At 34.0% G+C, this 27,152-nt stretch overlaps 1 pseudogene; it reads left to right on the forward strand.

The window, feature by feature from the left end:
• The first annotated feature begins 517 nt into the window (after positions 1–517).
• LOC131515416 (uncharacterized) overlaps positions 518–27,152 on the forward strand; it is a 162,231-nt pseudogene continuing 135,596 nt past the window's right edge.

Below are 27,152 nucleotides of genomic sequence, written 5' to 3' on the forward strand. Positions count from 1 at the left end.
ACCTATATTCCTATATTCCTATAACCTAAATTCCTATAACAACAATAAAAACCTTAATCTGAACTGAAAAATAAAAATTGCATTAATAGAATTTAAATGAAAAAAAAAAGTTTGATATAAGGGAATCCTTCTGAAACCTTGCTTCTTAAATTGTAGCCTTCCTCAAGATTCAGGATTCATCCTTTTCTTCCTTCTATATCCACTTTCCCTGGGAGATGTCATCTGCTCTCATGAATTCAGGTGCCTGCTACCAGGAAACTTCTGAGATCCAAACTCTCCTATCCAATCTAAGTATGTATCAAGTTAAAAGACAATTTTCAAAAATGAGGCAAAACTGTGACTGTCATACAGATAGAAAATGAATCTGTGTTAAAAATTTTATTTCATTCATGAGGATACCAGAGCTGGCAAGCATATATATTATACCAGCTCACAAAAGTTTTAACAAATTATAGAGAGCATAAAGATATGTTGAAATAAATGTACAAACAGAGGCGAAAATGGTTTTGCCGTGGGGATGAGGGTAAGGAAGAATTTGGAAGTACGAAGTCATTTGGACCTCCACCAGATGGGACGTAATCTACATGTCAACTAGTCACCTCCAATTTAGAGTCACAAAATTGCTCAAGACAATGCACAGGGTAGAATCATGTGGCCTGCAGGCTATGCTCGATGTAGACAATGCATAGCATTCCACTGAAACACACATTTATTGTTTGGAATATCCACTTTCAAAGAAGGGAAGTCATCATAGACTCTCCCCTTGAATCTTTTGCTAACACTCTGCTGAGAGACCGGCACATACTGTCTTATTTTCCGTATCTTCAGTGCACGGCATAGTACTTGTCACACAATGAGCTTTCAAAAATGTGGAACATATGAGTAAATAGAAAATGTACTCTGAAACCACTAACCTACACTTACAGTAATTTGTAACCATGTTCCACCTTCTTTCTCCTTCCCTGTTCTTGTCCATGTAAAATATATGAAAAAACATATGTTTATACCCCTTTAAAATAAATTATAACTGCTTGTTTGAATGAACAAGAGAGTTTTTGTATGTGTGTTTTTTTTACATTGTTTAAAAGGAAAGTTGATATTTGATACAAAACAATAATGAGAGAGTAGGGTCTGACTGGGAGGAGTTTAACGTTCAAATTCTATCATAGTGGAATTATCTGGGTGTCTTTCAGATGCTCAATAAGCCGTTGTTTTTTGATTGATTAAGTTTTGAAACTTGTAAGGCCATGTTAATCTTATACCTACAGTTACAGCAGTGTTACCAAGATTAAGAAATCAAAAGGGTTATCAGCCTAGTGATTTACAGAGGACCCTATAACTGATTTGTCATTTAAGTGATAGAGGCTTTTAAGTGTTTAAGAGATTAACACTGTGAGCAATGCTTTCTCTTGATCTAAGCTGTAGACTTCTGCTTTCTTACTTATTATCTTAAGATGGATCTTTCAAGCAATGTAATTATCTGCACTTTAGACAGTGATATCTGCTGTTATTTGTTACTTTTGTAGTGTACCTTGATAATCTTTCAATAAAATTACAAAAATAGCAACCTTTCTTTCCAATTACACTTATAAATAAACTAATGTTTCAGATGCATTGTTTCATGAAAATGTATTTACACATTTTTTCTTATAGGTATAAAAATAGAAAACCAAATGCAACCTGAAAATCAACTCTTTTAAATGTAGGGAATACTTTTAATTATAGGAGCTATAGATACTAACACTATGTATCTTAGGGTAAGAAAGCATTTAATTCCTGTAATCATACAAATAACTTACAATAATATATACCAGAATTTTGACATACTAATGGAACTAACAGAGTGTAAGGCCTCATGAATAGACTACAAAAAATACAGGGTTTTTTTCACATATATTCTATCTCAATAAAATCCCTAAATTCTTTTGATCCATTTGAATTAGGATTTATGGTTTTTACTTTAACAATTACTTAATCCACTAATTTCAATTAAGGAAAATATTTTCTTTGCTATTCAAAGGATAATTAATTAAATCCTTTTGTCACAAGAGTATGAATTTTAGTTGTTGATTAAATAAAGTGAAGCAGTCTAAATGCTGATATCATAAAGGGCATTTTTAAATCAAATGGCCTGCCTAAATTTTAGAGGTAAATATGCTGGAATAAAACACTGTATTTTTGTTCAAAACCTTAACTTTTAGGGGCCCCTGTGTGACTCACCGGTTAAGCGTGGGACTTTAGCTCGTGATCTCAAGGTTCATGAATTCAAGCTCCACATCCGGGTCCTGCTGTCAGGGCAGAGCCCGCTTCGGATCCTCTGTCCACCTCTCTCTCTCTGCCTCTCCTCTGCTCTCTCTCTTTCTCTCTTTCTAAAAAATAAACATTTTTTTTTTAAAAAGGTTAACTTTTAGACTAACAAATTATTATTTGTAGATAAATATTTGTCAGATTGGCACATTTACAACTTAGAAAGGGCTAGTGCCCCCTGGTGGAAATATGCCAAAATAAAAACTTCAATAGTTCATGGTACATAGATTTTTTTAAATCTAAAATCGCAGACTGACGGTTTTGAGTTGAGCATTATTCAAATAATAAACGCTATCTTAATTATTCAAAATAAGTAATTAGTATTTGATATAGGTTTTACAAAGTTTTCCCTAAAATGGTTATGCAAAAGCAACCCACCAGTTTGAATTCATTTGCGTTGTTTTATACACTTTATAATTAAATTTGTAAAATAGCTATCTAATTATTTAACCACCCCTGATCACATCCCAATTCTTTGGACATCCTGTATATTTCAGCATTGTGAAGACAGAGATTTCGAATGCTAAGCCCACTGTTGTACACTCAATGTCTAGCAATGAGTTTGATATATGGCAAGAGCACAGTAGACATTTTTTGTGGTTCATTTCACAGATTTTATCAAAGTATTTGAAGTAGGACTTAATACACTTTGCATGAAGAATCTGCCTTGCAAACTGAAATCTGTTTTTAAATATCACATAAATATTTCTGGAGATTAATGAACTCACTAATGCTGGGTTATTTGTTATTTTCCCCTGTTGAACATAATAGTAGTGAACATTTTGTAGTCTTCAGCAACCTCCAAAAATATTCAATATTCACATGGAGTATATAGAAACTTGCACTATAAGACCTTGTCAAAATCTGAATAAATGGCATGAAACTCAATTTAAAGGATTAAATGTAAAATATTTGACCTTCTGGTTCAAGGGAGTTAAATTATTCTGAAGCTATATCACTATTATTCCTATAACAGGATATTTCATTACTTCAAAGGCTTATTTATACTTGTCAATGACTATGAAAGGCATGCGTGACCAAACACCAAAAATTAAAAATATGTCCTAAAAGTTTGAAATGTCACCACACTGAAGGCGAGAATGAGAATTCATGATTATTAATGTTAATTTACAATTACTGTTTTTGCTTTTAAGTTGTTCAACAACTGAAAACCTTCAGAAGTTAACTGTTTCTCCTTATCTACTATCCCTCCCTTGTATAGAACACTCGATAAAAATTTCTGTTATGGAATATCAGGATTGTTCATTGTTTTTTATAGTGTTGTCTGCTATTCCCCATGGTATACTTGCATCAAAATTTTGAAATATTGTTGGAACAGTTATAGCCATAAACATTTTTGCACATTAAAAAAAAGGCATGTTCTAAGTAAGATCTTGGGACTTTTGACTATAAAATATTTAAGACAGAGGGGCGCCTGGGTGGCGCAGTCGGTTAAGCGTCCGACTTCAGCCAGGTCACGATCTCGCAGTCCGTGAGTTCGAGCCCCGCGTCAGGCTCTGGGCTGATGGCTCGGAGCCTGGAGCCTGTTTCCGATTCTGTGTCTCCCTCTCTCTCTGCCCCTCCCCCGTTCATGCTCTGTCTCTCTCTGTCCCAAAAATAAATAAAAAACGTTGAAAAAAAAATTAAAAAAAAAAATATTTAAGACAGAAACGAATTTTCAGAAGATGTGAAGTATCTATTGTGAAGAATTATTATATGATAGTATCAATTACAGATTATATTCAATAGGAAGTATTTGATAAGTACATTTTTGCTTTTTCATAGGCAAATGTTTGAATATGTATATATAAGAAAATGTTTATACAGTGTGAATTTACCACCTTTATTTTAGTCTTCTATTCTGATTATTCTTATAAACACTTGAAAGTCAATGATAAATTCAGCTACTGTAAGCATTTTCAAGCATTTAATTTCATATTCTGTTTAAACAACCATAAAAATAATACAGTGATTTGAGGGCTAAATTCCCTGGAGTAAGTCAAGAGGCATGGAAAAATGAATATCACATCAAAGTGAATATTCAAAACTGAAGTAAAAATTAAACATGCTCACAAGCCCTCAAATCTTTAAGGCATATTTTAGAATGCATCATTTTCCAAACTGAGGAATAACCTCTTTATAATATTGTAAAAAAGTGTCTCTGTGATGATGAAAAATAGTAGTAGAGAATATTATTATCCATAATATATAGAGAGCTCTTTCTCTCTCAGCAGAATCTTTTAGTGAATTCTTTCTAATAAGGGCAAAATAATTTAATGAAAGATTCTTCTAACATAGAAAGAAATATCTGATATTACCAAACCTCACTCCTAAAATAGTTCCCTTTGAAAGGAATTAAACTATTGTAACATTATGATGATGACACATTTTTGTTTCCATGAGGTCAAATAAAGTTAGAATATATTAAAGATTATTAAAGAAAAGAAAGCTATATATACTTTTACTTTTAAAATGACCTGAAAATTGTTTTGACTGCGTGGATTTTTTTTTTTTTTTGAGAATGATCCGTTTGAAATGGATAGGACTTTAGCAAAACTCAATTTGCTGTCACGAAAGAGCCAAGTTTTGAAGTACTCTAAATGTTTACTTTTCTGCACTGCCAAGCAAAAGAAGTCATGCACAATTGGACTTCTTGGTAAAAACCATGTGCCCTGGACATGTTCTTGCTAAGTTGTGGCTTAAGGCAAAAAAAGTACAATGTAACAATTCCTTTTCGAAATAACATTTACTCTGGGTTCAACAATAACGTTTTCTCATCTTTTGAAGCAAGTTGGTTGGCAACAATAGCACCTTTTTTGGCATGTGAGATGATAAAAATTCTAACTTTCCCAATATAGCCAGCTCCTGGTTTTCATTCATCCTGAGAATTTTTATTCCATTAGGGAAAAATTCTTATTTGACAACATCCTTTTATAACTGTAATGTTGATCAAAAAGTTGAAATTTGACAGGCAAAATTTAGATTAGAAAAAAATATCAGTGCCCGATGCACAGATAAGTGGGACTATGCCTGGAAACACAAGTGATTTTGTTGACTTGATTTGGAAAAAAGCTATACCTAATAGTTTCCCCACTGTATTTGTATCAGGCTCTACTAATAATCTACATGTAGCCTTGGCCATCACCCCCAAAATCATGGAAAACATCAGATCCGGCAATTTGACTTTCTAGTTTTTACATGATTTTCAAAAATTGGCAAATAAATATAATACGGCTTCCACAAGCACAGATATTTTTCTTTTCCTTTTCCTTTTTCTTTTCTTCTAGCTAGTAAAACTGAAAGCTCTTGATCACTATTTGAGCAGAGATTTCACATTTTTGAAAGGCAAAGCAAATCCAACTCCCAAAATGGTACATAAAGAGAAGTTATTCATAACATGCTTGAATTTGTGAGTGCTTTTGGTCATAAACTGAGGAATGGCTTTTGATTTAAGTTTAAGAAATCATTATTATGGTTGATACCAAAAATATTTAAGCTGCCACTCTGGATGACAAAATTGGAAATTATCAGCTGTGACATCATTCCAAATCTGAAAGAAGTACATCTGCAGAGTGGAGAAGAAAAAAAAAAGTAAGTATAACTTACCATTTTATCCCCAAACAGATATTTCAGAGGTATCCAGAAATCTCAAAGAAGTCTGCTGTAAAAAAAAAAAAAAAAAAAAAGCTGAACTAATTCAGACAACTATGAATGTAGAGAAATATAACACACACCACAGATTTACCACCAACCATAGGAAATAAGGCATTATGAGGACAGATAAAAACACCTTAGTGTTTCAACAAGTTTGTTTCTTCTCCCTTCTAAGAGTTCAACCACTGTCTTGAAGTTGAGTTTCTCAATTTCTAGTATTTTATTATGTTTTATTAATAAGTATTTAGCATTACTAAACAATATAGAATACCATCTCTCAAGTTGTTAATCTTTTTTTTTCAACGTTTTTTTTTGTTTTTTTTGTTTTTTTTTTTTTTATTTTTGGGACAGAGAGAGACAGAGCATGAACGGGGGAGGGGCAGAGAGAGAGGGACACACAGAATCGGAAGCAGGCTCCAGGCTCTGAGCCATCAGCCCAGAGCCTGACGCGGGGCTCGAACTCACGGACCGCGAGATCGTGACCTGGCTGAAGTCGGACGCTTAACCGACTGCGCCACCCAGGCGCCCCTCAAGTTGTTAATCTTTAACAACTATATATGTGGATGTGACAATCATCCTCTATATATTCTATTGCAATTGCTTATAATTATTTTGGAGAGATTTGTTCATGTTTGGATGTATAATTCTAGCTTACTAATCTTTCGTAGCTTTGTAATAGCTCACCGTATTAGTGTTCTACAGTTTCTTTCTTTCTTTTTTTTTAAATGTATATCCATTTTTCAGAGACAGAGACAGAGCAAGCAGGGGAGGGTCGGGAGAGAGAAGGAGACACAGAATCTGGAGCAGGCTGCAGGCTCCAGGCTCTGAGCTGTCAGCACAGAGCTGGACGTGGGGCTCTTGAACCCATGAACTGTGAGATTGACCTGACCAAAGTCCAGATGCTCAACCGACTGAGCCACCCAGAACCCCCCATGATTTCTTTATTAATTCTTCTATTGATTATATCTGAGTTGTATGTCAGTTAGGAGAGTGAAGTTCAGGCTGCAATAAGAAGCACCCCAAAAATATCAGAAAAAATTTACTCCTTGCTCACGCAGGCTGCTGTAATTTAAGATGTTCAGCTCTATGGAATTGTCAGGGTTCCAGGTGACAATGGCTTTCATCTAGAAAATGACAGTCATCCAGATGTGGGGAAAGAAACAGAATTATCGTACAATTCACTTTCCTTCCAAATTTGTTGTCCAGAACCAGTCATGTGGCTCAGCTCAGGACAGTAGTTTCCATAAACCTCAAAAGGAAAAGAGAATCAGCCAGAGTCCAGCTCCAACAGGTCCAGGGGTTCCCGAAGGAAGGACAGCGTCGGTGAAAAAGTGAAAATAAAACAAAACTAAAATAAAACAACTCAAATAAAAAGCTAAAACAAAAAATAAAAATGGGCACAGGCAACAGCAGTGTGTTGAACTGGCCTATTTATTGTAGCAAACGTGGCATTATGTTTGCTAGTGATTTCCTTGTAGCATACGTCATCTATGTTTTGCTAACATTGCCTAATTTTGAAAATGTTCCTATGTATAATCAACCTTTAAGAAATAACATGGTGATTTTCTCATAATGTTCCCTCCTGCCCTTTGCTTATTGATTAATTTCATACATTATTTTATTATGCATCTGCCTTTATCTATAATCTATAAAGCATTTGCTTTGCTGTTCACATGAAAGGCCTTCCATCTCTCAACATCTCAAGTGGAACAGTTACAGGGACATGACCTCTTAGTTGTTTCCCTGAACCACTTGAAGCCAGAGGAACAATGTGTTTGCCTCCGTCCAAGGTGCCAGGAAGGGACCGAAACAGCCTTAGAAACCCATGCCTCATACATTCTTAGAGAGACAATGCACCTAGGAACCAATGAACCATTCTGTACCTTAACCAACTAGGTTCAGTCATCATCTGGAATGCCTAGGGGTTGAAGTCACCTGTGCCCAGAGATACACTCCTTAGTTGCCGGAGTGGGGCTTTCAAATCCATATGTCTCTCCTTTGTCAGCCTCCTTTGCTGGCAAATGTATGAGGCTATCTTTCCTGTAAGTAGAGGAGTCTCCATAGGGGATGGCAAGGGCTAAATGTTAGGCCGTACAATTTCTTGCGGAACCTTTTCTTTCCTAATGGTTCTTTTCCCAGGGGGGCCTGTCGAGGGCAATTCCCCAACAGACAATACCCAAGGTACTTTTATTAAGGCCAAATTACCTAAAAGCGGAGTACAAGAAGCTTCACTGTTGATGGGCCGCCTTGCAGTCACCAATCCGTCCACAGCCTGTGCCTTGCCATCAGGCTGGGATAGCTCGGCTTCGAGCAGATCACCGTTTGTTTCTAGTTCTTACTATTGCAAACCCTACTGATGTCCTCTTGTATTCACATGAGAGAAAACTTGGGAGTGAAATTACTTGGCCTAGGGAATACCACCTTTTTGACTTTCTTAAGTAAGAATCAAATCGCATTTTCAGAGTTCTACTACACTCCCACCACAAGAGAATGAGGGTTTCTGTTTCTCATAGTGCTTGCTAATTCTAGGTACAAAAGTTCTCTTGTGATTGGTAAGCATATCATTTTATTGTGATTTTAATTCACATCTGCCTGATTGCTGGTAAGGTTGACTATCCTTTTATTTTATTTTTTGGCCCACCCAGTTTGTCTTCTATGAATTAAATATTCATATCCTTTGCCCACTTCTCTATTGAGTTGCCTTTTTGTATTAATTTGTAGAAGCTCTTTATGTATAATGATTTTATGCATGACAAATATAGTCTCCAAATGTGTGGATTATCTTTGTAATTGTTATCACAATTTTAGATAACACAAATTTTTTTCTGTAATTCTAATGCAAATTAACTCCTTTCCTTTATCATTGGTACTTTTTAAAAACAGTCCTTACCCAAGTATCATAAAGACATTCATTTCTTTTCTAAAAACTGTAAATTTTGCTTTTCAAATTTAGTTCAATTACATGTAATTCTTTCTTATGTGGTTCCTGAAAGAGTGAACTGATTTTTAAAAAATAGACTACCAATTGTTTCATGATTATTTACTGACTAGTACATTCTTTTCTTCTGATCTAAATGTCACTCTTGCCATTTATGAAGTCTTCATGTATAGAAATACTTCTCTTGATTCACTAAGTAGTTGATTAATATGTCTATCCATAGGGTTAATATATGACTGTCTATAGCTTTAGAGTAAATTTCGATATCTAATGGGACAGTTAACCTCACTTTGTTCTTTTAATATAACAAATTTTGGTAGTTTTTAGTCCTTTACTTTTCTATACCAGAGTCAGAGTCATGTCAGAGTCAATGTCAGAGTCATCCTAAAAATGTCAATGAAAACTCTGTTAGCATTTTCAATAGAGTTGCATTAAATATTTAAACATGGAAAAAAATTCATCATTGATATTGAGTCAAAATGATAATTTATTTATGTGTTCATTTATTAAGAATTTTATAAATAACTAGTAACTAATAACATAAAATTCTCCATTAAAGTAATACACATATTTTGTTAGATTTATTTATAGATAGCTTTCATTCTTTGCTTTTGTTGCTTTAATAAATGATACATTTTTAAATTACATTTTTAGTAATTTTGTGGTTGTGTAAGAATGCAATTGGTTGCTATATATTGACATATAAAATTACTTCCAAATGTATGTTTGTATTTTCTCTTATTTTTCTTATATAAAATTATATTACCTGTAAATAATGATACCTTTGCTTCTTTCTTACATATTTTATTAACTTTTATCAACTTATTAATAATATTTAATGTTATCAAGAATAGCAAACATCCTTATCTATTTTCATATTTTAAATAGAATGCTTTCAATATTTTACCATTAATTATAATTTATTTCATAAATGTTTAGTAGCTAGCCTTCAACTGACTTAATAATCTTCCGTATGTTGAAGGTGTTTCTTTTGCTTTTATTTTTTTTTATTTTTTATTTAAAAAAAGGTTTTTTTTACATTTATTTATTTTTGACAGAGACAGAGCACAAGTGGGGGAGGGGCAGAGAAAGCAGGAGACACAGAATCTGAAGCAGACTCCAGGCTGCCAGCTGTCAGCACAGAGCCCGACGCGGGGCTTGAACTCACAAACCACGAGATATGACCTAAGCCAAAGTCAGACGCTTAACCGATTGAGCCACCCAGGTGCCCCTCTTTTGCTTTTATTTTTAAGTAGAAATAGTTTTACCATGAAGAGTTATTGATTTTATCAAATGGTATTTTTTTGTTTCCATTTATGTGACCAGATGGTTTTTCTTTTTATTCTTCTTTTATCTCACTTAATCCTTTTATTTCTAGGATTATCTCCACAATTATTATGCCATTACTCTTATTAGAGCTTTTGCATCTATATTTATAAGTGAAACTAGTCTGTAATTTTTATTCTTCTCTTGTCTTTGTCTGGCTTAGGTTCAATGGTTTTTCCAGCTACATAAAAATAGTTGGGGAATTTTATCTCCTTTTCTATTCTCTGATAGAGATTCTATATGATTGAAATTATCTATACTTTAAATGTTTAAAGAGCACACTTCTAAAATCTAGGCTTTTATTATCTGGCAATTTATTTAACCACTACTTTGTCTACAAAAGCAGGCATTACACTTTTTACAGATGATACCAATATGGCCAAATTGAATCTAATACAGCTCTAAAAACAGTCTTGCAGATTTTTTAATCCTTATATATCTTGACATGATAAATAACATTTTGCAAATATGGCAAAGACATTTTCTAAATAAATAAAAAGATGAAGATGTCTGCTAACATGAGCAAGTAATTCAGAAAATAAATACAAATGAATAAAAGGACATATAACCAAAACCTCTCCAAATTGAGAGTTCTCTCTCTCTCTTAGAAAAGGTTAAATAATGGTAATAGTGCTGATGAATGTTCATTCAATGTCCACTTTTCTATACAACTGGAGGCAATATAAATTGGTACCATCCTATTTATAATAGTTATTGATAAGTTTTGTATATCTAAGCTCTTAGAAGAACAGTGATTATCACTAGAATGAAGATAGAGTGTTTGTATCAGTAAATTGTCTTTGTTATACTCATAATACCTACTCTAGTGTTTTGGAATGGAATAGGATCTCAGATTTGTTATACCCTAATAAGTAAACAATTGTATCTGAATCCCTAAAGTATATTAGTATTTCACATATTTATACTCCAGTGGTTCTAAATAAGACATAAATATTTAGCATCTTAAGTTATTTCACTTAGCATATAATGTAAACCAAAAATTGACTCATGACAATCTCCATGAGTGCTAAGTTATAACATTAACTGTATTCAAATGTGGATTTTATGGATAATTAGTCATTTGTCCAATAATCTATGATAACCTCTATATCTTTCCCTTTTCCTATACAGTTAAAGTCAAAATGACCTGTAGTCCACTAAAATATCTTTCTGGAGAGTTAACATTGTGAATATTCCCCAGCTTGGTAAAAATAGTAATTTTACCCTGCTTCAGGAAGCATGGCACCTGCTCTAAATATCTTGTTATTAAGTATAGAACTTAATGGTTGATTAGCTTAGCTCAATGCAAAATACAGATTTATTTGGAGAAGTTTCAATAAGAAAATTTGAAAAAAAGCTTACCATCAAAATTTTTTCACTTGACCTGATGAGACAAATCAAGCCCATGATAGTGATTTAATGTTGCAATCAGCAGTGTGTCAAACCTGATTGATGTGTCCCTTCAGATTCTGGCAGGCAACTTGATCACCAAAGTCTCAGACAAATTCTCCCCCAAATCTCTCTGACTAACCAGACCCAAAGAGATTCTTTTAGACAATTGTCTTTTGTTTTGTCCTTGAAGCACAATGATTTTTTTTGCTGTTCAGCCCCTCTGCTTTGAATTGAATAGTACACGGTGACCTCAAGATGTTATTTACGATAGAGAGCTACACCTACCTTTCAAAATGTCAAATGTGTAGTCAGGTGGCAAAAAGTGATTTCTCTGTGGAGACTTAAGTAAGAAAGTAATAAATGTAATTTTCACAAAACACCAGTTTTAATAGCTATCAGTGTGTTATAAACACAATGAAATTTACAATTGGTACTGAGTCAGCACTCAACTGTCTTCTTAACTCTCACCTCCATGGGTGTAGACCTGTTGCTGAGAAGGCAGAGCATACATCACCAGTCCACACATCAGCTGAAATCTCACTGCAATTCAGAGGTGAACCAAATGATAGTCTCAAAAATAATGTGTTTTTTTTTCCTATCATCTGTACACTTTGGAAAGTTTTACTAAAAGTTTTATGAAGTTCAAGGACATTTGTGTAATTTATCATTCACTTCCTGTTCTGCCTTTGTAGGAAAGGCCTTCCTACATGGAAGAGTGGCAGAGAGGGAATCTAGATTATGGTGACTGAGAAGTTACAGGAAATGATGTGTGGTTCATCTAATGTCTTGATACTCAAAGTACGGTCTGTGGATCAGCAGCCTGAGCATCACATGGGAGCTTGTTACAAATGCAGATTCTTATGCCCACCTCAAAACCACTCATTCACAATCTTCTTTTAATAAGATTCCCCAAATGAATTGTATGAGCATTTGGATAAACAATAATTTAAAAGATTACTGCATTTGAATATGGGATACAGATGGCTCCATACAGCCAGCGCCATTCCCTTAACTTCTCTGAGCCTTAGGCTCCATATCAATTCAATAATTAATAATAATCTGTGCTGACACTCAAATGGAGTTATTATGAACATTGAGCTATGACATGCAGCAAAGTATCTGACAATCTTAGATTATCAATCACTGTTACTATTAACTTTTCTAATAGGGAGCCCTTATTTCACCAGTTCAGATATATTGACATTTTCCATTACCTTCTAAGTAAGATATGTCTTTTCTATGATACTACAATATTTTTTTTCTTTTTTTTTTTAATTTTTTTTTTTAACGTTTATTTATTTTTGAGACAGAAAGAGACAGAGCATGAACGGGGGAGGAGCAGAGAGAGAGGGAGACACAGAATCGGAAGCAGGCTCCAGGCTCTGGGCCATCAACCCAGAGCCTGACGCGGGGCTCGAACCCACGGACCATGAGATCGTGACCTGAGCTGAAGTCGGACGCTTAACCGACTGAGCCACCCAGGCGCCCCAATATTTTTTTTTTCTAATGCTCTTCCATATCTACTTCTTCTTTGTGGCCAGGCACATGTAGGGATTTTACTTCACTGCTCCTAATCCCTTGTGTTGGGCAGGGCCACATGACCAATCTGGTCAGTGGTCCAGGACTAAAGTGCCACTTTCCAGTAGGAACATTTATTTGCCAAAGTAAGACTTTTCAGTGGTCTCTTCTCTCTTTTGCCTGGTTCTTCTAGATGGTGGAATATCCATCAATCTGAGTCCCTGAGTATAAGTGAGATTCCTTGCTGGCAGGTGGTCAATATATATCATAAATAAAAAATAAACATTTCTTTCATTAAGCCCCTGAGATTTTAGAGTGGGTTGTTAATATAAGCAAGTCTACTGTGACTGATAGGCACATCTCCTTTTCAGTACCAATCTTCAAGATTGCAGGTTGGCTTTAGATACTTCAGTGATGTAAGTCTTCTGGGCATAACTTCACAAAATACATACACTATATATATATATATATATATATATATATATACACACACACACACACACACACATATATATATTTGTAGTGAAGAATCTGCATGATTTTTTGAACACCCCTGATTCAGCTTTGCTTCTTCAATCTGCCCTACAGAGCTTAACCAAACTGATCTTCTTTAAAGACTCTGAAATCTGAGATTCCTCTAGTCCTTATTTTTGACCACATATTCTAGCTCAGTATTGCAGATACAGCTCATGTGTTCTTTCATATTTCAACACTGACATTGGTAATTGATGACCGTAAGTTTTCCTGAGGAGACAAGATATACCCTTATAATCATTTTTAACTCAGAAAATTTGAAAGCCTCTAATAATCCATCAAAGTAGACCTGAAAGATGAAATAAATTTTGTAGCATTGGTCTAATTTTTTAAGCTTAATGTCCTAAATAGATTCCTTAAAATCTGGTCTTGCTTTTTTAATTCCAATTTTCATTTCCTACAACTTCTCAAAAAAATAACCTTTTCTCAAACCAAAACACTCTGCCACACTTTTTCCAACAAGTAAAATGCAATACTGTGAAGTATGATTGAGACCTTTTCTTTTCCTGGAGTTTAAGTAGATTACAGTGCAGATGGTGACCTGTTGAAAACTAATTGACAAAACTGCCCAGCCTTTGTCGTGAGACAAGTGTGTTCCCAGGTATGAGAAACCTCACTGATTTATCCATCTTGACCAATGAGAAATATGAAACAGCATAAAAATAAACAAACACCTTAGTTTCTCAGGGATCGCTAAACTTATCAGGGAACTTAAAATACAAGATCAGCATGACTCTGAGGGTGTGAAATTGTGTTACATTAGTTACATCAAAGACTAAAAGAAACAAATAACATTAATAATAAAGATGGAAATAGTAACTATTATATATTGAGTACTTACTATGTGACAAGAACTGTGAGAAAGTGTTCTCCTTGTGTTTATTTTTCTCACTTCTTTTTTAGATTTCATCATTATTACTATTTTATGCATAGAGAAATCCAAACTCAGAGAGTTTTCCTGAGGTGACATAGGTAATAGATTTTGAAAATAAGACTATCTTCAGAGTTTACACGCCTTACCCCTTTTTCAAGACTGCTTAATGTAATGAGACAGTGGTGGTCACCTCCTTTGGAGTAATAGACATGGGGGAGAAGTGTTATGCCTCAGCTGTAGCTCCAACTCGAGTTTCAAAGGTCTATTTGACCTTGGACAGGACCACGAAAGGATTTCTACAGCCAAGATCTTGTGACTGTTGTATGGTTCACCATTTTTTACAAAACAGATGTTTTTCTGAATAGCAACTTATGAACTGAATTTCTGGGCCTGTAATCATTTTATATGTTTAAAAAATTTGTCATTGACTGAATCTTTGCACACATATATTTTCTAGAACACAGAATTCTTTTTCATGGAAGCATTAACTTGTTATATATTTTATTTATTTTCCATTTATATATATATTAATATTTCTCAATACCCAGACTTTAAAAGAACTGGATTTCTCCAGTGAAGAAATGGACAAAAGACATGAATGGATGCTTTTCCAAAGAAGACATCCAGATGGCTAACAGACACATGAAAAGAAAAAATGCTCAACACCACTCATCATCAGGGAAATATAAATCAAAACCACAATGAAATGCCACATCGCACCTGTCAGAATGACTAAAATTAACAACTCAGGTAACAACAGATGTTGGCAAGGATGTAGAGAAAGAGGGACACTTTTACACTGCTGGTGGGGATGCAAACTGGTGTAGCCATTCTGGAAAACAGTATGGAGTTTCCCCAAAAAACTAAAAATAAAACTACCCTATGACCCAACAATTGCACTACTAGGTATTTATCCAAAGAATACAGGAGTGCTGATTTGAAGGGGCACATGCAACTCAATATTTATAGCAGCTCTATCAATGATAGCCGAAGTATTTAAAGAGCCCAAATGTCCACCAACTGATGAATGGATTAAGAAGATGTGGTGTATATGTACAATGGAATATTACTTGGCGATCAACTAGAGTGAAATCTTTCCATTTGCGAAAACATGGATGGAACTAGAGTGCATTATGCTAAGCCAGTCATAGAAATAAGTATTAAATAAATCAGTCAGAAAGACAAACATAAGATGATTTCACTCATATGGGGAATTTAAGATACAAAACAGATGAACATAAGGGAAGGAAAGCAAAAACAATATAAAAGCAGAGAGGGAGACAAGCTGTAAGAGACTCCTAAATACAGAGAACAAACTGAGGGTTGCTGGCGAGGTGTTGGGTGGGCAGAAGAGCTAAAGGGGCGATAGGCATTGTTGATATGAACACTGGCTGTTACATGTAAGGGATGAATCACTAAATTCTACTCCTGAAATTATTGTTACACTATCTGTTAAATAACTTGGGTTTAAATTTAAAAAAAATAAATAAAAGATCTGTATTTCTCATTTCTCTCCATTGGTCATGTAAAAATCATTTCCAAGTAGTTCGTCAGTTATTCAATATCAAGCTCCAATTACTTACAAAATTTTCCAAGGTCTGACTTTCAATATTTATGCATCTATGAAGCTGAGAACCCTGAAGAAGATACTTAAAATTTTAAAAGTGACACAAAGATTAGAACCAAGAAATTCTGAGCCATTGTTTACTGAAGACATTAGGAGTATATTTTATGTTTGTGAGTGGAAAGAATCTGTTTATTATCATAATGTTTCTTGGTATATTTTCTGGTATGACAACATAAATGCAATAGTAAGTACCACACTGAGAAAGCATTGATTTGATTTATCAAAAGGTTCTAGCTACAATTTACATTTATCAGTATATATGACTTTGAGTTGTTCCTTTAACTTCTCTGAGGTATCTTTTACTCATCTATAAAACTGCCTTGACAAGTGTATGAGATTATAAGGACACAGTGAGATCAGGCATATGAAATAGCTTTATGCACCATAAATTGTTATAAAAAACAACTGGTTTTCTTTTTGAAGAACGGTTGTTTAATCTGAAAAGATTAAAAATGTGTGTAGTAGTTGTTCTATCAATAAACAATAACTAGATTAAGGCCTGTTCATTACTTGCCTATTTTGCCTTTATGAACACATATTTACTGACCTTCTTTTGCCCGTCTCCGCATTTTATTTCAGTCTATGAGATTTTCTAAGATTCAAGAAAGAAACAGGGAGTGTGTACATGTGTATGAGCATGTGTGTGTGTGTGTGTGTGTGTGTGTGTGTATGTGTGTGAAGCGATTAGGAATAAGAAGAGGTGATAAGATTGCTAACTTTTTAAATCTCTGATGTAAATCTCAGTGTTTGCTAGTATGCATTTATCCAAATGGAGCTCATCATTAGAATCAAATGTATAATTATAATTATATTTTTCTATGATAAATGGTTGGTAAACTAACTGTTGTGAAGCTGGCTCAATTCAAAAGTCCTGAGTAATCCTTTGATCCCTTCTTTCTTAGTATGTGGTAATTTTAAGAACTACAGTATCTTGTTGAGAAATGGCTACATGCCTGATAAGGTAGCAATATTTTGAAGTCTCATGATTTGATATACTTGGATCTTCAGCACTCAAACTATGAGACATGGTCCAAAACAGAGAAGTGCTATCACTAATTTAATTCTATAGAGGCAACTTCAATACTTTTGCATTTGTTTTGTCCACAAACTTCCAACCAGAGAGCTATTTCAGAAGGTAATTATTTAAAATGCATTTACATTAATATGGATTTCATTACTGAGAGTATGTGGAAAAGACTAGATAAGAGAAGACTTTTTTCAGGTAATTCATAGTTATAATTAACAATATATGAAGTTGGGGCTGCTAATTTTAAAAAGTGATAGAGTTTTCTAGAAAAATTTATTCAACTTTATTAAAGTGTACTCCATAAGATTCCCAAACCAAAATCAACTCTAGCAGTCTATTTCTGTAATAACATTTACAATTTTAATTATAAAGTTAATTTTCCAGGATAGCAGGCTGAAACTAAATATTATAATATTTATGTTGACTTTTTTTTTTTACTGGATCACTCATCTAAATAATTAACCTTTTTGTCATTTTGTAAGTCCAAATAACATATTATAAATATTCTACCAGCAAAGCAGAGTCCTAGAGGGGTGATTTCTAAAGGCTCTTTTCTAAAATTGCTGTATATTATTAGATTGTCTCATTGTTTTCGAATAACTAAATCACAGTTTAGCATTTGAAAGTTATTTAAAGTTTTTCATTGAATTATAACATAGCTACAGAAGAGTAAACTAACCACAAGTGAACAGTTCAACCAGTTGTCACAAAGTAAAAGCAACAATGTAAGAGACTCACAGATGAAGAAATAGGACATTATGAGTCACTGTATCAGGTTTTGTGTTCCCTCTCAATTCAAATTTAATTTATCTTCAAATTTCCAATACTATAGAAAGGTTTTACTGTTTTTAAACTTTGTAATACTTATGCAATATTACTTTTTTGTTAAACTTCTTTCACTCAGCATAATTTTCATGAGGTTAATCTATGTGGTTACATGTAGCAGTTAATTCTTTTTCATTGTTTTGTATAACATACCATCATTCAAATCATCTCTACTTCATCCATGTACTTTATTTGTGTATTTATCGTATGTATATTGTGATTTTTATAAATAATGCTGCTATTGGAATTCTAGTTCATGTCTTTCAGTTTTGTATACCTAGCAGTTGAGTTACACAAATATATTCAATTATATGGGATGCTGCCTAACGGCTCCCTAAAGGGATTGAACATAATTTATACTCCCAAAAACATCTAGTAAATTCTTCATTATTACAATATTTCCAATATTTGGTATTAACAGAATAGTCCTTGTCATCTTATGTTTTGTGGAAGGTACATAATGATGGCTCATTATGATGTTATTAGCCTTTCTCTAATGATCATTGAAGCTGAAAATCTTTTCATGTTTTTATTGGCTTTCTAATATGTTCACCTTTGAAGTGCCTGTTCAAGATTCTTGCCCATTTTGCTATTGAATTGTCTCTATTTTTCTAGTTATTTGAAAGATTTCTTAATATATTCTGGATAGATGTTTCATTTTCAGGTTTAAATGTTCTAAACATCTCCAACTCTGTGCTTTGCCTTCTTCTGTCCTCTGCAATGATACCTTCTTCATAAATCAAGTGTCCAAATTATTATGGGTCAGCTTACAAATTCTATTCTACATTATATCATATAACTCTACTTTCATGAAAAACATTGACCTATATTTCTTTTTTTCTTTTCATTTTTTTCTTTTTGGATATGTGTAGTATTCTTGTTGAGGTTTGTTATCAAGATTTCTGCTGGCTCATAATATCAACAAAAGTGTTTTGTGTGTGTGTGTATGTGTGTTGTGTTATTTTTGTACTAAAATGCATGGAAGAATTCAACAGACAACTAGAGCAAGAATGTTCTTCATGGAAAGGCTTTAAGTTATAGATTTAATTTCTTCATTAAATATACAAAAGTTATTTAGGTGTTCCATTTGTCTTCTTAATAATTGTATTTTTTAGATATTTCCCTCTAGGATATCTTTATTGCATCTACTATCTCCTATTGCCATAAAATTATTCACTGGTATTAAAAAGTTTGTCAAAACTTATAAACAATGCAACATTTGTAGGATCTGAGCTGAAACCATTTTTTCCTCATTCCTGATATTAATTAATTGTGCTTTCTCATCTTTTAGGAGTTTTGATATGCTGTTTGCATATTATTATGATGTTAAAATATTTTTTATTTCCATTGCATTTCTTCTTCACCCCTTGGGTTTTCAGAAGTATATTACTTAATTTCTATATTTATGAATATTTTCTAGTTACACTCTATCCTCACTATTCATGGATTCTGTATTTGAGAATTTGATGAGTCACTAAAATTTTTTTGCAACCCCAAAATCAGTACTCCTATCACTTTGCTGGGCATTGGTGGACTTGAATAGTGTGGCAAAAAAGTGAGTAACTGATGCATATGTTCCCAGCTAAGTTTGGAGAAGGCAACACACAACCTTCTTGTTTCAGCTTTTATATAGAAATGGATGGGCATGATAAAGGATAGCAGTGTATAGTATGAGAAGTTCTGGTTCTGGTGCCAGCTGGATGGGATTTGAACTCCAACTCCGGCACCTGTTAGTGGGGCAGCTCCAGGAAAGTCACTTAACATTCCTGAACGTTGTTTTTTCTTTTGCCAAAGAAAGAAAATAAAATCCACCAGAATAAGTATTTCTATTATTTAAGAATATAATTTATGTGAGATCTGTAAATATATGTATGTATTTCCCCTAAGAGCAGTGCTGTTCAGTATTAATTTATTCAGAGTTCACTTTATAGAATATAACTAATGGAAATAATGAGAATTGATCTGTTTCTTTTCTTAAAGGAATTGCTAGTTTAATTGACTTCTGATCCCAATTCTTTTGACTTTGTTGAAGCTAGATTTACGACCTAGTATGTGTCAATCTTGGTAGAAATTTCCAGTGCACAGTTGTTGGGTCAGTGATGTGTGCTATGGGTTGAATTATATTCCCTCAACTTCATATGTTGAAGTCCTGTGTATCTTTATTCCCTTGGAAGGTCTCTGATGGTTTCACAATGATTTTGTAATGTTAGTCAGTTTTTCTATTATTCTCAGTAACAAAGTTGATCTTAGATTAGTCCACTATTGCTGAAAGTAGAATTCTCTTTTTCATTTGATTTTCTTATTACTTCATCTAATTGGTCTGCACTGTTATATTTCTGTGTAATTTTGTAAAACAAAACAATGTAATTGTATTTACTTCTGCTTATGATTAAACTGAGTTTATATGGTGAAACTGATTGGACTTAGCTATTATTTTTTTCTTCCAAACTTATTTAAATTCTAGTTCGTTAACATACAGTGCAATATTGGTTTCAGGAGTAGAATTCAGTAATTCATCAATTATGTACAATACCCAATGCTCACCTTAACAAGTGCCCTCCTTATTACCCATCACCCATCTAGCCCATCTCCCACCTACCTCTCTCCATCATTCCTCAGTTTTTTCTCTATCTTTAAGAGTCTGAACTTAGCTATTAATAAGTCCAGAACATGAAAAGAGCTTTTTCCCCCGCTTTTGGTCACTGCATCAGCCAGGATAGACAAAGTTGGTTATACTGTGGAAATAAACAAAATCCAAACTTAGTGACTTAAAACAAACTTTTTTTCCCATTTTTGTTTAATACTCACACTTCATGTGTCTTGGGGTAATAAGGGCTCTGCTTTTGCTTAATCTCATCAAAGATCTGGAGAGATCTGGAACATCTCTAGCCATAGTGGAAGATAGAAAAAGACACTGAACATAAAGTTACGACTCTTAAAATGTTCCACCTTCATATAACACATCTCTTTTGCTCACATTCTGTTAGTCAAGTCAAGTGAAATGGCTAGGCCTTACTTCAAGGACACAGAGACATTAAATCTTACTATGTGTCTAGGAAGAGAGACAGAATATCTCTGAACAGCACTAATGGCTAACACAACCAGTTTTCTAAGTGGCCAATGACCACTATTATCTAGTAACTGAAAATTTGTAATGTTCTCAAAGGTGGAGAATATGTTCTGTTTGTGGTTGATAAATAATCTCTAATAGAGTTGTATTGGTTTTGTGTTGCTGACATAACAAATTTCCACAAACTTTATAGCTTAAGACAGCACAGATAGATAGATTGATTGATTTTTTACTGATTCATAAGGAAGAAATCTGACACAGTTTTCACTGAGCTAAAATCAAAGTGTTACCAGGTTGTGTTCCTTTCTGAAAGCACTGGGAGGGAGGGCAGGAATCCCTTTAGTTTGAGTTGTTGGAAAACTAAGTTCTCTGAAGATATAAGACCTAGGTCTCTGACTTCTTGTTGGCTCTAAACTGAGGGCCACCCACAGCTCCTAGAGACTATTACATTCCTTGGCTCCTGAGCCTCTTATTTTCATGTTCAAGGCCAGCAAAGGTAGGGATTTTCAATCTCTTTCTCTCTTTCTCTCTCTCTGTCTCTACACACACACATACATTAGTATTTATGTCTATTATATATTATATATTATTATATAATACTATATTATAATGTAGTATATAATTATATACATAAATTATTTTAATTTAAAAATACTGAAAGAGAATTTTAAAAATTATATATGTGCTTGATCAATGTCCATCAACTAAGTGAGGACCATGTGGTCCTACATATGGAGAAATACAAGCATAGACAAGGACTTAATTTCTTTTCTTTGTTACTAATTAATCTTGATCCTTTAAGGAATAAATGAAATTAATATCTTATGAAGCATCAAAAAGAATGGCCTATGTTGGTGAATGCAAGAAAGAGCTTCAACAATCTGCTTTTCTACATGATTCAAGGGGTTTTGCTGAATAATCAACTTAAATATTTAGGAATGAGTTCTATATACAGTGAAGATAGTAGCATATACTTCTAATACATAATGTAATTTTCAAATAAGTATCCTCCATATTATTGCATCATATCTTCACAATTGCTCTGTGATATAGGCAGGGCAGGAATAATTAATCCAATTTTACAAATAGTCTGACACTTCTCTCAAAGATTCAGTGTGGTTCAGTCTTTTCTTTCAGAGAATCACCCATCTGTACAGAAACAACAGAAAATTCCTTACACAATTATTTCCCCTACCTCATATGCCAGAGTGGGAGTAGGCTGGTATGTTGGTTGATTGGCTTTTGACCAACAAAAATCTCAGAATCCACGCTGGAGAGGGGTATTATACTTTGCCACATGTTAGCTGTATAATTGTTGGCAAAAATAATCACTCTGAAAAATACATGCTTTGATATCTTATGTGATTTATAGTTTTATAGCTTTTAAAATATCTATGCGGAAGTGACTTTCTACAACCAGAAATAAAATGCAGCACGAAGCCCTTGAATATGCCATTGCTGAAGGTGTTTTGCATTCTCTTTCTGTTAATAAAACTAAATTCTTGATGTGAGGATAAATCATAGACTATATGATATCATCATGGTGGATAACTTTACCATCACTCTGTCAGTTCTAGATATTTCACATTTGATATGGTTGGTTATATTAAGAGATTGAACAAAATACTTGTTTGATTGGAGGAAGTTCTGCATTGTGATGACATACTACATCCTATGGGTCATCAAAACATATTGCCATCTCAGAAAACCTTGCCAACTGTGGAAGAGACTTAAATATTTGTTCTCTTTCTCTATGGTATAGGAGATATGTTTAAATCCAGTCATCACTCTTTGTAGCACGTGTGTATCAGACTCTTTATACTTAGCTTAGTCTTTTAGCATACATTATCTCCCTCTAATCCAACCATCTGCTATGTAGGTTTTGAAGTTTTACTTCTCATGTTATAAACTAGATACTATGAAACTATCATCATTCATTCACGTTGTCAGAATTCAAGATACAAGCAACCATTTTCTTCTCTTGTTTCTGTTTAATTCATCTCCTTTTATTTTTTTTTAGAGTAACTGTAAAATGGAGAAGTCATTCTCATTAAGATCAAGTCACTTTTTTAAACTAGTATTCTCATGCCCAACTATAACTTTTAAAAAATCATCCTTTAAGGTTTCATCTTAATACTTCTCCCTGAATTTTACCACTCACAATTTCTGTTACCTGTACTTTTGCAAGGATATTATTCCCTCCCCCCCACCTTTTTAAATAGGAAACTCTGAGATATAAATAGTCCAAAGTATGATATTAACCCATAAATTCTGCTGATAAGAAAACTGTGCTGATAAACATATAAAATGACATTAGTTTATATTTAGACTTAATATTAATTTATTATTTTGTGTATTCAAAAGCAAATATTGAATGTTTGTTTAGATATGAGCTCTCCTCTTAAGTAAGTCATTGCTCATGGAGGAAAAATAGGTAAAATCAAACTTCAATATGATATGATTTAGTATTCATAAAGATAGGTAGGAAACACTCTGAGAAGACATGAGAAGGCACTAACCAATGGTAGTAAATAAGAAAATGATTCATGGAGGACATGATATTTAGGTTGGTTCTTAAAGGACTATTTTAGTGGGATATAGAACTGAGTAGAGAGCAGAGTGTAAGCATATTGCAGGCAAAGATAATGGCATGATTTATTAGTTATATAATGCTACATTACAAATACTATTGTATTTGTTTGTTTGAAACAACACACATTTATTATCTTATAGCTTCCATGTGTCATCTTAGCTAAAGCATGCTTATCTGAGTTATCTGCTTAGGGTCTCACATGGCTGTGATCAAGGTGTCCTGGTTTGCATTCTCATCTGGATACTCCATTAAGGAAGAATTGGCTTCTAAGCTCTTTAAGGTTGTTGGTAGCATTAATTTCCCTGTGGCTGTATGGCTGATATCCTGACTTGCTACCATCTGAAGGTGGGTAGCTGACATTAGGTTGAGACCATACCCAGGTCCCTTCAATATGGGCGATTCAAACATGGATATTTGTCTCTCTAAGGCCAGCAAGGTAATTTCTCCCTTTTACGGGCTTTCAGCTGTTTAAGTCAGGCCCACCTAAGAGCATCTCTCTTTTCATTAATACAAAATATGAGACCTTAATTACTTTTGAAAAATCCCTTTACTTTTGCTATAGAATGTACATTTATCACAAGACTGATATTCCATCATTTTTGCCATATTCTATTGATTAGAAGCAAATCACAGTTATCACCCACACTTAGGGAAAAGGATTATTCAAAGGTGTGGCCACCAGAGGCTGGGAATGGTTGGGAGTTACTCTAGGGTCTGACTGCCATAATGGGCAAAGACAAGTACTCATGAAATAATACAGTATTGCAAAACCGCAAGTACTGTAATTCCATACAGTAGCAAGATAGAATGTAACATGGGTAGAGGTAAATAAAGATCAGAACCTATTAACTTTGAGTATCGTTTGAAAAAGTTTGGATCCCATGTTCCATCCAGTCAGAAGCTATTGAAGAATATTCAGAGTAGAACTTGGGTACAATCAGTCTGGAACCAGTGAGAAAGATGGATACAATAGACTGATTTGGAAATAGGGGAATTGGTTCGCACACTCTTTCAATAAACCAGAGAAAGGAGGATGGGAATTTTAGCAAGAATTAGGAGGGGGGAAAAAGGGAGAAAAAAAAGGAGAAATAAGATATAAAAATATATTTAAGAAAAATTATTACCATGAACATTGAAGATGAGAAAGAGGGAGAGATGTGAGATGACTTATTTTTGTCTAAACTGGCTATATAATCTCTGGTTCAGGAGCTTCCCAACCTGAGGTTGAATATAAGTTTCTACCACTGTATTAAAAAATATCACTTGAGGGGCGCCTGGGTGGCTCAGTCGGTTGGGCGTCCTACTTCGGCTCAGGTCACGATCTCGCGGTCCGTGAGTTCGAGCCCCGTGTCGGGCTCTGGGCTGATGGCTCAGAGCCTGGAGCTTGCTTCCGATTCTGTGTCTCCCTCTCTCTCTGCCCCTCCCCCGTTCATGCTCTGTCTCTCTCTGTCTCAAAAATAAATAAAACGTTAAAAAAAATTTAATAAAAAAAAATATATCACTTGAGCATCTATTTTATGCTAAGCACTCTGTTAGGCATTACATGGAATTCATATATTTACTCAATTTATTATCTGCCTCAAAGAGTGCCTAAGACACAATCTAAATGACTAGATATGTAAGGTGGTGTATAAAATAATATGTGATGGAATGTAATGATAAGGTATCTAGAGAAGTAATATTATGCAGGATTATAAATCAAATCAAGATTTAGAAATGGATATGGGGCTAATATAGTTTTTTGAGTGAAAGTTAAAGAACTTGAACTTTGCTCTATAATAGGCATGAGACAAATCAATGAAGGTTTTGAAGCCTGAGAGTGATATTATGAAAACAGTGTTTTCTGAAAATTAATTTGCAAATTGATGAGCATGATAGGTTTGGTGGAGAGAGTCTGGTGATGGAGACTATTTTAGAGTAAATATATGTACCCTAGGGTTGAAGAAATATGGATTTGGGCCAGTGAAATTGGAAAATGATACAAGGTGGGAATGATTGTCAAGAACTTTCACCAAAACTGCAATAGGTTTGTGGTTGCAGAAAATTGCCACAATGGGCACTTGCTTATTTGATATTTTTACCTCCAGATTAGCATTTAAAAACCCTCCTTTCCTACATATCAAAGTCACTATTAGTGCACATGCCTTTGGCATGACCCGTGACCATAAGCATAACAATCAATCATTGTCTTGTTAGAAATATGTACTTCTTTTCCACCTAAAGGCTAGAGATTCCTACTCTGATGGATAATTATTTTATTAATAACACTATTGCAAAATGCTATTGAATGTGTATTGAACATAGATAATATTCTGAAAACGCAACAAGATTTATCCCTTAGAATAAACCCTTTGGTTATAAATCCAATGACAGGTAAAGAAGCTGAAGTGAAATAACTTGCTCAGATTCATAACTAGTCAACAGCAGAGTCAGAATCCTAATCAAAAATATGGACATAAGTCTGTGGCATACTCCTCACCATTAAGCAATGCTCCCAGATTTAACACTGTGTAAAGCAAATATGCAAGCAAACGAACACCATTAACACTTTGTAATATTGCAAACTGGTTCTCCAGCGATTTTCTTCTTTTTGGATTCCTTTCCTACTAAACTATTTCTGCTTATGAATGATATGGTTTTTCCACCTTATGTTATTACCCCCAAATGAAGAAAAATTAAATGTTAATGAAGATGGCTCAGTATTTTTTACATAATAAATTGGAAAGGGAAAAGAAGGAATCTGTCATCTGAAAAGAAATCTATTCAAAAATATATTTCTGTGTTGACAAGTTTTGATACATAATAATCTAGTTTTAAGTATTATAGTCGTCACGGGCAAAACTAATGTACAGCCTCTTCAGTTAAATGCTCCCAATGGTATAATCTAAAGTCACTATGAAGTCTTGTGTTCAATAAACTTCTCCATTGTTTGGGGAGCCTTTGTGGAGACTGAATCACTCTTATTTACTTACTCATTTATTCAACCATGTGTTCTTTCAACAGTGGTAGACATGATAAGGATATTGGCAATGCAGAAATGAAGACGAGATTGTCACTTTTTTGTCTTTCTGTGGGCAGCCTTTGAATCACCTTTGGAATTGGAAGAGGAGTATAGAGACAGAAGTGACTCCAATCTCTGGGCAGATTCCTTATCTCATTTTGTCAAAGGAGCTATCAAGAAAGATAGCTAATTTCAGGGGCTGTGGCAGGAAATAAATTTCATGGTAAGGATTCACAAAGTGCAAGGACTCATTAGGAAGTATAAGGCAGAGGATGAGAAGGAAGTGTGAAAGCCCTCCTAAAAGCAGAAGAATTTTGAATATATTGATAATTTTCTGCTGACTCTTCTGTTCATTCAGTGAAGAGTATTCCCTTATCTGAAGCTAGAACAAACTTGTTATGAAAATCAAAACAAGAAATTTAGGCAATAGAAAAATAGGATGAAAAAGATATCTGTGGCCCATATT

The sequence above is a fragment of the Neofelis nebulosa genome, chromosome 6, assembly GCF_028018385.1.
Source record: "Neofelis nebulosa isolate mNeoNeb1 chromosome 6, mNeoNeb1.pri, whole genome shotgun sequence".
NCBI classification, from domain to species: domain Eukaryota; kingdom Metazoa; phylum Chordata; class Mammalia; order Carnivora; family Felidae; genus Neofelis; species Neofelis nebulosa.